This window comes from Pseudophryne corroboree, chromosome 2 (genome assembly GCF_028390025.1).
Source record: "Pseudophryne corroboree isolate aPseCor3 chromosome 2, aPseCor3.hap2, whole genome shotgun sequence".
Lineage (NCBI taxonomy): Eukaryota > Metazoa > Chordata > Amphibia > Anura > Myobatrachidae > Pseudophryne > Pseudophryne corroboree.
In genome coordinates, this window is record NC_086445.1 from 129266880 (window position 1) to 129278186 (window position 11307).

Genomic DNA, 11307 nt, shown 5'->3' on the forward strand with positions numbered 1-11307 from the left:
TATTCTAGGGCGCCGTAATTCAAAAGAGTTTGGAAACCACTGTCCTATAGTATTATTAACCTCAATAACCATAATTTCCACTCATTTCCAGTCTATTCTGAACACCTCACAATATTATTTTTAGTCCTAAAATTTGCACCGAGGTTGCTGGATGACTAAGCTAAGCGACCCAAGTGGCCGGCACAAACACCTGGCCCATCTAGGAGTGACACTGCAGTGTCAGGCAGGATGGCAGTTTTAAAAACTAGGCCCCAAAGAACACATAATGCAAAGAAAAAAAAGGGTACAATGATGTAGCTGGATGACTAAGCTAAGCGACACAAGTGGGCGGCAAAAACACCTTGCCCATCTAGGAGTGGCACTGCAGTGTCAGACAGGATGGCACTTAAAAAAATTGTCCCCAAACCGTACATGATGCAAAGATAAATAAATAAAAAAAGAGGTGCAAGATGGAATTGTCCTTGGGCCCTCCCACTCACCCTTATGTTGTATAAACAGGACATGCACACTTTAACAAACCCATCATTTCAGCCACAGGGTCTGCCACACGACTGTGGCTGAAATGACTGCAAAAAAAGAAGCAATCAATCTCTCCTTTCTCTACAGAGGCAAGATGTCGACCTCATTATCATCCTACGATTCCTCACCCCTTTCACTGTGTACATCCCCCTCCTCACAGAGTATTAATTCGTTCCCACTGGAATCCACCATCACAGGTCCCTGTGTATTTTCTGGAGGCAATTGCTGGTGAATGTCTCCACGGAGGAATTGATTATAACTAATTTTGATGAACATCATCTTCTCCACATTTTGTGGAAGTAACCTCGTACGCCGACCGCTGACAAGGTGACCGGCTGCACTAAACACTCTTTCGGAGTACACACTGGAGGGGGTGGGGGTGGGGGGCAACTTAGGTAAAATAAAGCCAGTTTGTGCAAGGGCCTCCAAATTGCCTCTTTTTCCTGCCAGTATACGTATGGACTGTCTGACGTGCCTACTTGGATGCGGTCACTCATATAATCCTCCACCATTCTTTCAATGGTGACAGAATCATATGCAGTGACAGTAGACGACATGTCAATAATCGTTGGCAGGTCCTTCAGTCCGGACCAGATGTCAGTTTTCGCTCCTGACTGCCCTGCATCACAGCCAGCGGGTGGTTTTGGAAATCTGATTCTTTTCATAGCAGCTCCAGTGGTGGTAGAAAATGAAGGAGGAGCTGTTGGCGGGTCACGTTCCGCTTGACTTGACAAGTGTCTCACCAGCAGGTCTTTGAACGGGTGGTCTTCAGTATGCCGGCTGTCGGGATCCTGGCGTACAGTATACCGGAATCCCGACAGCCAGCATACCGACACTTATTCTCCCTCGTGGGGGTCCACGACCCTCCTGGAGGGAGAATAAGCCACCGTGCCCGCAACGTGGCGAGTGCAGCGAGCCCGCAAGGGGCTCATTTGCGCTCGCCACACTGTCGGTATGCCGGCGGTCGGGCTCCCGGCGCCGGTATGCTGGTCGCCGGAAGCCCGACCGCCGGCGTACCATACTACACCCCTTTGCGCATGTGCGGACTTGTGTCTGCCGGAAACACAGATACAATGTAGGCTTTAAACCTAGGATCGAGCACGGTGGCCAAAATGTAGTGCTCTGATTTCAACAGATTGACCACCCGTGAATCCTGGTTAAGCGAATTAAGGGCTCCATCCACAAGTCCCACATGCCTAGCGGAATCGCTCCATTTTAGCTCCTCCTTCAATCTCTCCAGCTGCTTCTGTAAAAGCCTAATGAGTGGAATGACCTGACTCAGGCTGGCAGTGTCTGGACTGACTTCACGTGTGGCAAGTTCAAAGGGTTGCAGTACCTTGCACAACGTTGAAATCATTCTCCATTGCGCTTGAGTCAGGTGCATTCCCCCTCCTTTGCCTATATCGTAGGCAGATGTATAGGCTTGAATGGCCTTTTGCTGCTCCTCCATCCTCTGAAGCATATAGAGGTTGAATTCCACCTCGTTACCACCTCTTGCTTCAGCTGATGGAGGGGCAGGTTCAAGAGTGTTTGCTGGTGCTCCAGTCTTCGGCACGCGGTGGCTGAATGCCGAAAGTGGCCCGCAATTCTTCGGGCCACTGACAGCATCTCTTGCACGCCCCTGTCATTTTTTTAAAAGATTCTGCACCACCAAATTCAATGTATATGCAAAACATGGGACGTGCTGGAATTTGCCCACATGTAACGCATGCACAATATTGATGGCATTGTCCGATGTCACAAATCCCCACGAGAGTCCAATCTGCGATGATGTTCCTCAGTTTCCGTAAGAGGTTGTCAGCTGTGTGCCTCTTATGGAAAGCGGTGATACAAAGCGTAGCCTGCCTAGGAACGAGTTGGCGTTTGCGAGAAGCTGCTACTGGTGCCGCTGCTGCTGTTGTAGCTACGGGAGGCAATACATCTACCCAGTGGGCTGTCACAGTCATATAGTCCTGAGTCTGCCCTGCTCCACTTGTCCACATGTCCGTGGTTAAGTGGACATTGGGTACAACTGCATTTTTTAGGACACTGGTGACTCTTTTTCTGACATCTGTGTACATTCTCGGTATCGCCTGCCTACAGAAGTGGAACCTAGATGGGATTTGGTACCGGGAACACAGTACCTCAAGCAATTCTCTAATTCCCTGTGAATTAATGGTGGATACCGGACACACGTCTAACACCAACACAGCTGCCAAGGCCTGAGTTATCCGCTTTGCAACGCAAAGGACTGTTGGACAGTCAATTGCTTACTGGAAGTAGTACAAGTGGTCTTCCGACTTTCCCTCTGGGATAATGATCGACTCCCAGCAGCAACAACAGCAGAGCCAGCAGCAGTAGGCGTTACACTCAAGGATCCATCGGAGGAATCCCAGTTAGGAGAGGACTCGTCAGACTTGCCAGTGACATGGCCTGCAGGACTATTGGCGTTCCTGTCTAAGGAGGAAATTGACACTGAGGGAGTTGGTGGTGTGGTTTGCTTGGGTACAAGAGGAAGAAGGGATTTAGTTGTCAGTGGACTGCTTCTGCTGTCACCAAAAGTTTTTCAACTTGTCAATGACTTCTGATGAATGCGCTCCAGGTGACATATAAGGGAGGATGTTCCTAGGTGGTTAACGTCCTTACCCCTACTTATTACAGCTTGACAAAGGCAACACACGGCTTGACACCTGTTGTCTGCATTTCTGTTAAAATAATTCCACACCGAAGAGGTGTTTTTTTTGTGTAATTTGACCAGGCATGTCAATGGCCATATTCATCCCACGGACAACAGGTGTTTCCCCGGGTGCCTGACTTAAACAAACCACCCCACCATCAGAATCCTCCTTGTCAATTTCCTCCTCAGCGCCAGCAACACCCATATCCTCATCCTGGTGTACTTCAACAGTGACATCTTCAATTTGACTATCAGGAACTGGACTGTGGGTGCTCCTTCCAGCACTTGCAGGGGGCGTGCAAATGGTGGAAGGAGCCACCTCTTCCTGTTCAGTGTTGAGAAGGTCAGGCATCGCAACCGCTGACACAATTAGACTCTCCTTGGGGATTTGTGATTTAGAAAAACGCACAGTTCTTTGCTGTGCTTTTGCCAGCTTAACTGTTATCATTTTTCTAGCGGGAGGATGAGTGCTTCCATCCTCATGTGAAGCTGAACCACTAGCCATGAACATAGGCCAGGGCCCCAGCTGTTCCTTGCCACTCTGTGTCGTAAATGGCATATTGGCAAGTTTACGCTTCTCCTCAGACGCTTTTAATTTAGATTTTTGGGTCATTTTACTAAACTTTTGTTTTTTGGATTTTACATGCTCTCTACTATGACATTAGGCATCGGCCTTAGCAGACGACGTTTATGGCATTTCATTGTCTCTGCCATGACTAGTGGCAGCAGCTTCAGCAATAGGTGGAAGTGGATCTTGATCTTTCCCTATTTCACCCTCCACATTTTTGTTCTCAATTTTTTAATGTGTGGAATTATATGCCTGTAATATTATTATATCAATAGCAATGGACTACTGTACTGTACAACTATATACTGTTGGTCACCAAAATGCTGCACTGTACTACTATATATACTGCTCACAACAATGCAGCACAGATATGGATACTTGAAGTGATACGGAGCTGCAAGATACAGCAATGGACTACTGTACTGTACAACTATATACTGTTGGTCAGCAAAATGCTGCACTGTACTACTATATACTGCTCACAACAATGCAGCACAGATATGGATACTTGAGTGATACGGAGGTGCAAGATACAGCAATGGACTACTGTACTGTACAACTATATACTGTTGGTCACCAAAATGCTGCACTGTACTACTATATATACTGCTCACAACAATGCAGCACAGATATGGATACTTGAAGTGACACAGAACTTAACTTTTAATACAAAATAGATTATAATATGGTACACCAAAACAAACACACATATAAAAATTAGCTAATAAAAATGACAGTGACACCTGAGGTGAAAATATTAGAGAGTAAGTTTGATTGTCACAGGATGATGGATAATCTGTTAGGTATTAAATGCATAAATGTTGCATATGTTGCAAACATGTTGAGATTTATAATCCTTATATAGTTACCTGTGAGAAAAATATATCCAACCTGGTAATGGTTTAATCTGCTACTTAGAAATTAGTGTCAAGGGAATACCAGAGATGGGAAAGCTAGTGCTTAAGACAAAATTGGACAAAAAATCAACAAAGCTCAATGGCTAGGAGAGAAGAAATATAAGGTGTGAAGATTGGTAATGATCAAAGGTTACTCCAAAACCTCCGTTTGTCACAAATACAGAGATATTTGTTACTACACCTGATATTCCCTAGCAGTCTCCCAAATAGGTACTAATCAGGCTATTCACTGCTTAGCTTCCAAGATCAGGCGAGGTTGGGCGTACCCAGTGAAATATGGTAGTAAAAACCCCTTGATTGTGAATACAATGGTATATGGTTATTGATGTATACCAAAGAAGTACTTCTATAGTTCACTATTGTGCCCAGTCCTATTGTTGCCTTAGAATTAACAAATGGACAGGATAACTGGCATCAAATTGTGAAAAGTACTGTTATACCAAATTTAACCCAACCTTTTCATCTTCAACATATTGTCCCTTACACCCACACTTCCAATTCAGTTTTAACCCACTATTATCATTAGTCCAATTAAAATTACCAATATAATCTTTATAATATACTCCTTATTTCATTTGGCTCAATTTCATCCCTGTCACTAATTTTTTAATAATTGCAAGCTGTCACGTTTCTCATTACCATCTCACTTTATAACCTATATACCTAATATATACACACAGGGTATCTATGATTTAAATATTATTTCATATATTATTTATTTCCACTATGATTTTCTTTCCATTTAATTGTAATTCTATTTCTTGTCACCTAATGAATTTCATTTATGTTTATTTTTACCTATTTACCAGCCATTTATATAACCCTATAATTCCCCATACTCATGGTACACACGGTATATCCGGTCTTATCTTAAACATGGACTGATATATACGGACACTTTCTTTGCAGGACATCGTCCTCGTCATATCCGGTCGCAAAGCCGAATTCCACGGCACATTTTCTCAATAGGAAGTGATGTAACTTTACGTCTACATCACTTCCTAACAATTAGGTCTCGTTCCGCACTAGGCTATGCCATCACAGCCACCCCGTTACTTACCCCTGTGACCCGGCCCACTCTGTAATAGCTAGCCTTATAACTAACTTTATTTAACTATTCAAATTACGGCTCCACACGACTTCCGGTCGTCATGACCGGAAGTGACGTATATCTGCCGGACGACGTGTCCACGCCAATTCATGCGGGGCATATTCCGGTATGGGCAATGATACTATAACCATTCTTTTATCTTCCCTCTGGGTAAGGCACTCCCTGCGATTGTGGGCTTTGTTAGACTTATATACTAACCTATTCAAACTCTCCTCATCACGGCATTACACGACTTCCGGCCTTCGCGACCGGAAGTGACGCATACTTGTCTGACGATGCGTCCACATTAAAGTTATCACTCCAATAACCCTCCTATTCTCTACCTACTATATTATAACTGACCTCAGCAATTTTTAACTTTATTTGTATTAAACTTTTCTCAAAATAAAGTCCTAATAGATAAAGATATCTAGAGACTGCTTACTGAGGTCACATAATATCACTTCCGGGTCCTGAAACAGGAACTGACATGGAGGAGGTTATATAACATTACCTCCACCCCTTCCCCTGTCTTATTATTGGTCCATCCAATTAGACCACTCCCACTATTGACTCAAATACCTTGCCTTCCACCACTTCTTCACACAGTGAACAAGCCACCATCCGGTGAAACGGCCGTCTGTGTCCTGTGGAGCTGAGCAGTGCACGGCTCAGCCCACTCATCCACTGGTATCGTATAATGTGAAATCTTTTTCAATTGACTGTGTAATCTTTGCGTAATCTGCTATTTGTCTATTCCATCTGAGTAATATTAATCACTCAGTGAAGAACCCTAAATTCCTTATCATTTACTGTCGTCAGGGCTTAAGATATCTGTGTAATTTCACTCCTATTTTTTCTGGGCACAGGAAACCCGTCTCTTTGATCCCTTCTCTACCATGTGAGATATGTGGTTGACAATAGAGAATAGAAGACGGGACCTGTACCTACAAGTTTCCTAGACTCTACTATTCTACAGTACTTTTCACAATTTGATGCCAGTTATCCTGTCCATTTGTTAATTCTAAGGCAACAATAGGACTGGGCACAATAGTGAACTATAGAAGTACTTCTTTGGTATACATCAATAACCATATACCATTGTATTCACAATCAAGGGGTTTTTACTACCATATTTCACTGGGTACGCCCAACCTCGCCTGATCTTGGAAGCTAAGCAGTGAATAGCCTGATTAGTACCTATTTGGGAGACTGCTAGGGAATATCAGGTGTAGTAACAAATATCTCTGTATTTGTGACAAACGGAGGTTTTGGAGTAACCTTTGATCATTACCAATCTTCACACCTTATATTTCTTCTCTCCTAGCCATTGAGCTTTGTTGATTTTTTGTCCAATTTTGTCTTAAGCACTAGCTTTCCCATCTCTGGTATTCCCTTGACACTAATTTCTAAGTAGCAGATTAAACCATTACCAGGTTGGATATATTTTTCTCACAGGTAACTATATAAGGATTATAAATCTCAACATGTTTGCAACATATGCAACATTTATGCATTTAATACCTAACAGATTATCCATCATCCTGTGACAATCAAACTTACTCTCTAATATTTTCACCTCAGGTGTCACTGTCATTTTTATTAGCTAATTTTTATATGTGTGTTTGTTTTGGTGTACCATATTATAATCTATTTTGTATTAAAAGTTAAGTTTTAGTCTTTCAAGCGTGCCCCAACAAAGAGTCTCTCTTTCTCTTCGCAACCTCACCATATACCATTGACTCTGGGTGCACCACCAACAATTACCTTATTTACCTATACAGGCAAGTTCAAAATATTTGCACTGTTGGTCTACAAGGGACAAATTATTTAAGAGCCCATTCCAAAGAATTTTATACCATCCTGTGCGGCACCAATCCCTTCTTTCTAGTGACACAGAACTGCAAGATACAGCAATGGCCGACTGTACTGTACAACTATATACTGTTGGTCACCAAAATGCTGCACTGTACTACTATATATACTGCTCACAACAATGCAGCACAGATATGGATACTTGAAGTGACACGAAGCTGCAAGATACAGCAATGGCCTATTGTACTGTACAACTATATACTGTTGGTCACCAAAATGCTGTACTATACTACTATATATATATATATATATATATATATATATACTGCTCACAACAATGCAGCACAGATATGGATACTTGAAGTGACACGGAGCTGCAAGATACAGCAATGGACTACTGCACTGTACTACTATACTGGTGGTCCCCAAAATGCTGCACTGTACTACTATACTGCTCACAAACAATGCAGCACAGATATGGATACTTGAAGTGACACGGAGCTGCAAGATACAGCAATGGCCTACTGTACTGTACTACTATATATATACTGGTGGTCCCCAAAATGCTGCACTGTACTACTATACTGCTCACAAACAATGCAGCACAGATATGGATACTTGAAGTGACACGGAGCTGCAAGATACAGCAATGGCCTACTGTACTGTACTACTATATATATACTGGTGGTCCCCAAAATGCTGCACTGTACTACTATACTGCTCACAAACAATGCAGCACAGATATGGATACTTGAAGTGACACGGAGCTGCAAGATACAGCAATGGACTACTGTACTGTACTACTATACTGGTGGTCCCCAAAATGCTGCACTGTACTACTATACTGCTCACAAACAATGCAGCACAGATATGGATACTTGAAGTGACACGGAGCTGCAAGACACAGCAGTGGACTACTGTACTGTACTACTATACTGGTGGTCACCAAAATGCTGCACTGTACTACTATATATAATATATATAGTATATACTGGTCACACAACAATGCAGCAGATATTGAGCACTGATGATCAGGATACTGTCTAGAACTGAGTCTGACACGGAGCTGCAAGATACAGCAATGGCCTACTGTACTGTACTACTATAATTATATACTGGTGGTCCCCACAATGCAGCACACTGAGCACAGATATTTGCAGCACACTGAGCACAGATATGGAGCTTTTCAGGCAGAGAACGTAGATATTTGCAGCACACTGAGCACAGATATGGAGCTTTTCAGGCAAAGAACGTAGATATTTTCAGCACACTGAGCATAGATATTTGCAGCACACTGAGCACAGATATTTGCAGCACACTGAGCACAGATATGGAGCTTTTCAGGCAGAGAACGTAGCCACGTCCTCTCCATTCAATCTCCAATGCACAAGTAAAAATGGCGGCAACGCGCAGCTCTTTATATGGAATACGAATCTCGCGAGAATCCGACAGCGGGATGATGACGTTCAGCTTCGTTCGGGTTAACCGAGCAATGCGGGAAGATCTGAGGCTGCCTCGGACCCGTGTAAAATAGGTGAAGTTCGGGGGGGTTCGGATCTCGACGAACCGAACCCGCTCATCTCTAGTTCAAACTGAAATCTAAATTGCAGTGTGAAAACAAAGCAGCCAGTATTTACCCTGCACAGAAACAAAATAACCCACCTGAATTTAACTCTCTCTACAAATGTTATATCTGCCACACCTGCAGTGCACATGGGCCCTCATTCCGAGTTGATCGCTCGGTATTTTTCATCGCATCGCAGTGAAATTCCGCTTAGTACGCATGCGCAATATTCGCCCTGCGACTGCGCCAAGTAATTTTACAATGGAGATAGTATTTTTACTCACGGCTTTTTCATCGCTCCGGCGATCGTAATGTGATTGACAGGAAATGGGTGTTACTGGGCGGAAACAGGCCGTTTTATGGGCGTGCGGGAAAAAACGCTACCGTTTCCGGAAAAAACGCAGGAGTGGCCGGGGAAACGGGGGAGTGTCTGGGCGAACGCTGGGTGTGTTTGTGATGTCAAACCAGGAACGACAAGCACTGAACTGATCACACAGGCAGAGTAAGTCTGAAGCTACTCTGAAACTGCTAAGTAGTTAGTAATCGCAATATTGCGAATACATCGGTCGCAATTTTAAGAAGCTAAGATTCACTCCCAGTAGGCGGCGGCTTAGCGTGTGTAACTCTGCTAAAATCGCCTTGCGAGCGATCAACTCGGAATGAGGGCCATGGTTTTACCCAACTGCTAACAAATTTGCTGCGCGATCAACTCTGATTTATTCCCTGTGGTAGAGACATTGGCCCTCATTCCGAGTTGTTTGCTCGCTAGCTGCTTTTAGCAGCATTGCAAACGCTAGGCCGTCGCCCTCTGGGAGTGTATCTTAGCTTAGCAGAATTGCTAACGAAAGGTTAGCAGTTCTGCTATTAAATATTTCCCTGCAGTTTCTGAGTAGCTCCAGACCTACTCCTAGATTGCGTTCACTGCAGACTGTTTGGTTCCTGGTTTGACGTCACAAACACGCCCTGCGTTCGGCCAGCCACTCCCTCGTTTCCCCAGCCACTCCTGCGATTTCGTCTGGCACGCCTGCGTTTTTTAGCACACTCCCGGAAAACGCTCAGTTACCACCCAGAAACACCCACTTCCTGTCAATCACTCACCGATCAGCAGAGCGACTGAAAGCGTCGCTCGGCCCTGTGTAAAATTGCATAATTTTGTGTGAAAGTACTTAGCGCGTGCGCCCTGCGGCCCGTACGCATGCGCAGAAGTGCCGGTTTTTAGCCTGATCGCAATTCTGCTAATAACTAGAGATGAGCGGATTCGGTTTTACTCGGTTTTACTCGGTTCTCAAAACCGAATCTTATTGGCTCACGGATGTCACGTGTTTTGGATAGCCAATAAGATTCGGTTTTGAGAACCGAGTAAAACCGAGTAAAACCGAATCCGCTCATCTCTACTAATAACGGCAGCAAGCGAACAACTCGGAATGACCACCACTAAGGGGGTAATTCTGATTTGATCGCAGCAGCAAGTTTGTTAGCAATTGGGCAAAACCATGTGCACTGCAGGGGGGGGGGGGGGCAGATATAACATTTGCAGAGAGAGTTAGATTTGGGTGGGTTGTTTAGTTTCTGTCAGGGTAAATACTGGCTGCTTTATTTTTACACTGTAATTTAGATTTCAGTTTGAATACACCCCACTCAAATCTAACTCTCTCTGCACATGTTATATCTGCCCCCCCTGCAGTGCACACGTTTTTGCCCAACTGCTAACAAATTTGCTGCTACGATCAACTCAGAATTAGGCCCTGTAAGTACTAGTATGCACTGCCAGGTAGAGGCAGGTCCCCAACATTTCCAGCCTTTTAGTGCATCCGGTGACTTGTAACTACACCCAACTTGGCAGGTAAGACATGCTTATATTTGTGTTTTTACCAAAGCTAGAACTCCTGTACTGCAAAGCAATAACTCATTTAAATGAAAAAGAGTAGAAAAAGACAAGACAAAAGACAAGCATATACTGTACTACTGCCATATGTTTTCATGCATAGTAATCGCTGAATAAATCCCACAGTACTTCGAATTTTTGTATTTTTTTATTTACCTATAAACCAGAGAAAATATTTTGTTTGTAGCTCAGCGTTTGATGCTATTTTTCACTGCCATGTGAAACTTATTGATGACAATGACTGTGGAAAAGTACACAGTATAAAAAAAAATAATCTCTCTTCATGTCTTCAT

At 43.7% G+C, this 11307-nt stretch overlaps 2 pseudogenes; one reads left to right on the plus strand and one right to left on the minus strand.

Moving 5' to 3' along the window:
• Positions 1-4829: 4829 nt before the first annotated feature.
• Positions 4830-4948, minus strand: LOC135052290 (5S ribosomal RNA; annotated as a pseudogene).
• A 1924-nt stretch (positions 4949-6872) lies between these two features.
• On the plus strand, positions 6873-6991 carry LOC135052291 (5S ribosomal RNA; annotated as a pseudogene).
• Positions 6992-11307: the final 4316 nt, after the last annotated feature.